Source organism: Glycine max, chromosome 17, assembly GCF_000004515.6.
Source record: "Glycine max cultivar Williams 82 chromosome 17, Glycine_max_v4.0, whole genome shotgun sequence".
In the NCBI taxonomy this organism is placed as follows: domain Eukaryota; kingdom Viridiplantae; phylum Streptophyta; class Magnoliopsida; order Fabales; family Fabaceae; genus Glycine; species Glycine max.
Window position 1 is genome coordinate 8374878 of NC_038253.2, and position 7133 is coordinate 8382010.

Genomic DNA, 7133 nt, shown 5'->3' on the forward strand with positions numbered 1-7133 from the left:
GGAGGACTATACAACCTTATAAGAAATAATTATTAGAGTGAAATTGTCACGGAAATAATTATAAAACATTTAATACTAAAAAAATGTTTATTCAGCTATTTTAAAGATAAAATCATTTTTTAAAAAAGAAACTCGAAATAATAAGATGACTATAATTCATTGCACCGAAATCATTAATAGCTACTGATGGTTATCGACCATGACAAATGCTACGAATCTTCTTGCACAACATTTGAATATTTAGCTTCACCCTTGTTGAATACTTGCTAGTTGGTAGTAAAGTTGCTACAGACATTTCTACGCGTTAGTCGTTGTTTTCTTGAAGAATTCTTAAGAGAGAGATAGTGTGACATACCATTCTTTATCCTTCCTCCAGACAAATAATGTGTTTTTCACGTAGTGCCGTGAAAAGACGGGATGTGTTTTTCTCTATATTTACCCATGTTATTTTTTTTTTCTATTTTAAGGTTTTTTGTTTTTTGTACTGCATAACGACATGACAGAAGAAAATCCAATTTGAAAAAAGAAAAAAAAAATCCCTTTAACCCCATGTAGTTATGTACAATGTAGAACGAAAATATATAACCTCCCATTTTTATTATATCTGCAAAGCAAAGCTTAAGAATGATACGGAGAGTGGGTTGAAGCCAGCTCACTGCAACTTCAAGTAAATGCAACTAATGCAATTGGAAGAAGATTCGAAAATTGGAATTGCTCAAAAGTCTTTGCCTTCCATCGATCTAACTGTTGATAATTGGCTGAGAAGTGACCTATTATTCACGCTGCAAATTAATGCCACCCCATAATATTATTTTATAGTATCTCACTCTTCTCTTATTTTACTTTTCAATGCAGTAAATTGTTATGTATTTAAAATTTCTCTTTTAGACATTTCTTCTGTGAATGAAGGATATTTTCGTCTTCTTAGAAAGTAAAAGGACCTGACGCTTTAAAGGCTCGTTCCAAAATGACGGCATTGTAGCCGTTTAAAAAAAAAAAATCAAATTTACAGATATTTTTATTCTTTAATGAGATACTAAAATATTTATTCTAATTTTACTCTGTAATAAATAATTTTGTTTTAAGAGATTCGATAATATTTTTATTTAAATTAAGATAGCGGATAAAGATATTTTAATAAAATTGTTTCCTAATAAAATACTTGTTCTCTTAGTTTTTGTGAAAAAAATCTTAAAGTCATTATGTGAGGAAGGAGTAATAACTTAAATATGCTTTTAACAAATTGCAATGTTTCACCGTTTCTTGAATTCGTTAATCAATGAACCAGAGCAAGGTAATGAGGTAATCTATTATGAGATTTAAGTTTACGAACATATACTATGTTTTATACTTATTTTTTTGACAGCATGTTATATATATATATATATATATATATATATATATATATTCAAAAATGTGGAAATCCGCAAATGGGCATTCACATTCTGCCTGCTACAATGCTACTCCTATTTAAGCAACCAAATGATCAATAATGCGTATGCAGTACATATTCCCGATGTGAAAGTGGGAACTGTGTGAGATTCATCTGTCGACCATGGCAAGAAATGTCTACGCATACATATAATTTTATTGGGAACCAAAGTATATGCTTATATGTAGTGGATCGGTGATATGATTTTGATTTGGTTCGAATGTGTCAGTAATTATTCAATGGGGCATCTAGTTTGATATGGAAATTGGTGTTCAACAGATGCAGAGTACCTATGAATTAATAATGATCATTCACCACCCATCGCCTAATTAAAGGCAAGCAATATATTGATGTCCCTGCTTAATTATACAAATTTAGAAGGGAATTTACTTATAATTATTATTAATAGTTATATTAAATTTGTCCAGCTACTGGACACATGCCGACCGTTATCCAAGGTTTCAGTCATTTTTTTCCTTCACTCTCTCTGCTGAGTTTTGTTGCTCCTGAGTGACCAAGGATGCAATACACGCGGGTCACTTCCTAGTATTTATAAATATAACTATTTTTATCTAATTAATCAATATCATTTTGTTATTGAAAAAACAGAATGATATACTCGTCCTACATTAATAAGGAGTAAAATTTAAAATATAACACTAGTGATTAAGGACATTATTTGATTATATAAGTATTTGAATAATTATTATTTGATGTTTGATTAGCACATATCGATCTTTTAGTTAGTATTTGAATATTTATAATTTTTTTTTAAAATAAAACTTAAAGATATCGAGATATTTATAAAAAATCCTCTAGATATTTCAACCATTTTTTAAAAACATTTTCAAAATTTATATTACTTTATTATTCAACTTGTGAACCAGTCCATTAACCCATAGGATGATAAGAATGACCACAAAAATGATCATCACGATAATCACTAAGTGAACTGAACATAAAACCAAATAAAAAAAAGTCTATTTGTGGTTAAAAAAAAATTAGGTTTAATTCTTACATAATATATTATTAGAGACAGATAAAGAACTTCAAGTGAAATTAAGCATTAAACAAAAATTAGTCTAGACAAGATTCGAAGAATCGAAACTTATAAAAATATCTAAAAGTTTCGCCGAGAAATAAAAAATCTTAATTACTATACTTAATATAAAAAAAAGATAACCTCAGTAAAAAAAACTTACAAAAAATATTCCCAATCAAGGAATTTTTGGTAGGAATACTAAGTAATAACCAACAAAAATAAAATTGTCACAAAATATCTATTAATCATTGTTATCAAATAAGGTGTCAGACTAAAATTCAAAGTTTTATATAATTTAAAATTAAGATTAAGATAGAATATATAAATAAAAACAATCCGGCTCAAATTTATTTGTGGAAAAGAATAAACAAAGGTTAACCAAAGTACCAAATGTTTTAAATAATTGTTTTTTTTTTTAAATAACTGTTTAGTTGAACTGTAAGTCTGTAACACTGTAGTCAACGAAATGCTGGGTCACCTTTGACTTAGTAGCAACAATGATTTGCAAAAGGCCGGTGGGGTCAATTTGAAGTGCATTCCACCTGGTGTGTAGTGTGTACTGATTAAAGATTAGAACAGCAACTATTTGCAGAGACGCACGCCCATATCCATATGCGTGCCCTAGATCAATAATACTGTTCTTGTTCAGATAAGCCTAGTTGACATCTCCTTCTACTGCTAGAAACCCTGTTTAAGATAATCATTTCTGTTTTCCTGATCCTTTCCAATTTACAATGTTTATGTCTATCTAACTAACATTAATTACAAATTAAATTGTTTACACTGAATTGAAGGTGCTTCATAAGTACCAAAAGATTTCCATTTATTTAATTTATCGGTTTAGAGGACATGAATATTGATATAAAAATATGAGGACATGCATATTCATATAAAAATATGATAAGAAGGTATTTAAGTTAGTTGGTTGAATAACTTATCTAACTATTATAAATCTTGTCTGATATTGTGTTTAATTACTATAAATAAAAAAAATTAAAAATATATTGGTATAAAAAATACGAAAAAAATGATTATGCTTTGATATTGTAAAAAAAGTTTACAAAGTCATTAAATTATAATTTATTTATGATAAACTTATCAATTTTTAAAATAATTATCTTAAAATAATTTAAATAATATTTATAGTTGAATGACATTATAGATTATTCACGCCATGGCTTGATTCGACGGATTTTTTTTTCATAATGACGACATTATAGCTTGATATTATTGGATTTACAAATTAGAAAACGAATTAATGTAAAAGTAATATTATCTTAATAAACTTTTTTTGTGTGTGTGTACAAGACAGCACTAATGTTTCTAGAATTATATTATCTTATACAAATTATCCAGAGCTTCCATTACTAGGCCAGTCGTAAAGAGTTTTCTGTTTTAAATAAGCTTAATAACTATTTTAAAATAATAATTTAAAAATATATATATATTAAAATTCGTTTGAAACCTATCTAGATATAAATTAAGGGAGACTTATGCCATGTTGATGTTCATGAATGAACTTACAGACTTCAAGTATATCACGTAGCAGCCTTTATACTAATTAATACCCAATTCATTTAAATCGATAATGGAAAACGTATAGATAATTTCTACCCAAAAGTCATCCACGTAAGGCACGTTTTTTAGGCCTGGAGACCACAATTTTATAAGGTTTTGCTCACGACTCTGTCATACTCAAAACTAAAACCATATCTAATTTTATATTTTGTTAGGCTCATAATGGCAGGGCCTAGCCATCCCAATGAATTCGAGGCCTCAATAGTCCAATATTAAGCCTTCCCATTCACAACATGGTCACATTCCCGTAGCTACTACGTGTCGTTCTTTGTTTTGTAGTCTTTTTTTGTTTTTTAATTGAGAATCTTCCAAAATAAAAAATAGCTGACTAGAAGAAAACTTTCGGTGTCATATCATATCATGCAGCTGGCTAGGCTTCTTGTGAATCATTGAATCCTTTCTCTCCCAAACCAACTCCAACATATCTTGCAGCAGTTTACAAAGTGATATTCAAATTTCTTAAATAAGAGTCCCAATGACCCATGTGTCTACTTTATCAAACCCCTTTTTTAGTGGTGGAGGTTTGCCTTTGCCTAAGGAGGGTCCTAGTTTGGTTTCTGAGCTAAGAATATTAGTTTCATTAATTCTTGGAAGTTCAATTCAATCCAAAATTGAAAACTCCCAACAAGAGGGCCAAGAAGAAAATAGACATTTTCTCACTAGAGAACATCAAGATGTTGATATAGATTTATAGGAATTGAAGTGTCTACGTAACATCTTTAACTAGAGTGTTTTCTTCTCCTTGATGGGTTTTTACTCCGTTAACGAAAAAAGTTTGGCTCCTTGCGTGTAATGTTCTATTATTGAAATAGATTAATTAATAGATAAAAATCTGTTTAAAAAAAAAAAGCTAAAAATATAATATTTAATCATTATATTATAAAAGTGAAATATAATTACATTGAAGAAAAAGACGATTCATTGTCTTAATTTTAATCGACGACAAACAAGACAATGTAAAAGAAAATAAGCGTGATAAGTGTTAATATAAGAATATGTAAGTTATACCGTGTCGTTTAAGGTAACATGTTTACATTCCTTTGATAAATAACATGTTGTACATCTTGTGAAGAATTGCCCTAATTAAGTCCATATGCGATTCTAGTGCCAAGGCCTTATCATCATAAAACCAATTTCATTTTAGGAATATTATCTTAAGAGGAAACAAAACAAATAGCTAATGAGAAGCTTAAAAAAAATGACAATCTCCGATATTATATCTTAAATTAAAAAAGAAAAATATTATATTATTTATGATCTTTTTTTGTGTTTTTCTATAATTTTATAATAAATATTTTTTATTTTAATTTCTTAAATAATATCGTAAGGGCAATGATTAGCCAAATAAAAAATATAACATTCATTTTCGAGAAATATTTATTTACTTTAGATTTATGCCAAGTCTAGAGAAATAAAAGGATATTTAATTGTGTTTTTATTTTTTTGTCTTTACAAAATTTACACATTATTTTCAATTGTTTTTTGTTTTAAAAGGTTCTATGTTTTAAAAGAATTATACAAAAATGGAGGAAAAAAACAAAAAAAAGGTTGTTTTTAATGTTTCATATACAAATCTTTAAAGACAGGAAACTGACCGGAAACATGGTAACAATTTCATAATAAAAGAATAAAAATAGAAAATAGAAGCACATATAAACATCTCCTAAAAACCACTTTACTAAACATCTGTAAATAAAACTAGAATAAAATAAAAATAATGAGGTACAGTGGATCTTCTTTTCTTTTCTTTTTTTCTCATTTGCAAGTATTTAAAAGAAGTAAATAGTGTATAATGTAAAATATTTTTACATTTTCTTCCAAATATAAATTATAATGTGCAATAAATCTGTTTTTAATTTTTATAATAATTATATTAAAAATTATAATTTAAATTGATAGTAGTCAAATTGACCTCTGTTTTGGTATTCATTTTATCATTGTTGTTGACGAAACAAGACACGTGGCAACGGATAGTGGATCTCGCCATTGTTATTGGCGAAACAAGACACATGGTAGTGAATTTTGTCACTCTTGTTGGCGAAACATAACAGAAACAGGACAGAAGCCGGACACTATATTTCATCATTTTTGTGGTGAAATACTTTCAGAGTACTATAAGCTTAAAATGGTGGTAACTTTTAATAGAAATGTTCGTTTGAGGACCGTAATATGTTAAAATGCTCGAAATTGAAAGAGGAATCCCCTGACAAATTTCTAAAGGGGATTTGGTCAACTGATTTTTCCAAAAATAAGATTTAAGATTCGACCACCCATTTTTTTAATCTTAAATCCTATTTTTTAGCTACCACCCATTTTTTTAATCTTAAATCCTATTTTTTTAACTATTTAGAGACATTTTTTGGAAAAATGTACTACCCGTATGCATGATTGTATAAAAAGTTTTTATATTTTTATTTAATCATAAACTGTTATTAATAATAAATTTATTTTTTAATAATAATTTTTTATCATAATATTGAACAATTTTTCTGATTATAATTTTTTGTTAAAAAATCTGATTAAAATCTTTTATTTTAAATATGTTTATTTCACCTACAGAATTTAAAATCTTATTTAAAGAGATCAAATTGTTTTATTCAAACTGAGATGTTAATTTATACTAATTACATTAATGATAATTTGTATTAATTGACCTATATAGAAATAAAGCTCAAATATTTATCTCTCTCAAAAAGTATTTGTTAAAAAATTAAACACGTCAAAATGTTAAAAAAACATAATGTTTGATATATTCTAATATTCATTTTACAAAATAATACTTAATGTGTTTTTTTTTATGTTTTACTAACAAGTTACAAAGTTGATAGTAATTCTTTTTTTCTTAATTTGTTGCAGTTAATAGTTGATAAAAATTCAGGATAAAATAGAAGTAGATAGAAATAGAAGAAATGCGCTTTTTCTCATCCAGTACACCAAAAAAAGGAAATTTGAAGAAGGGAGAAGGGTAGTTTGGTGATGTAAAAGTGGTAGTGGATTAAGTGATGATACGTGGCAGAGAGATAGGAATAGAGGACGAGAAGTCTGTAAAAAGGTGTCAGTGGAATTAAAACGGTTCTTTTA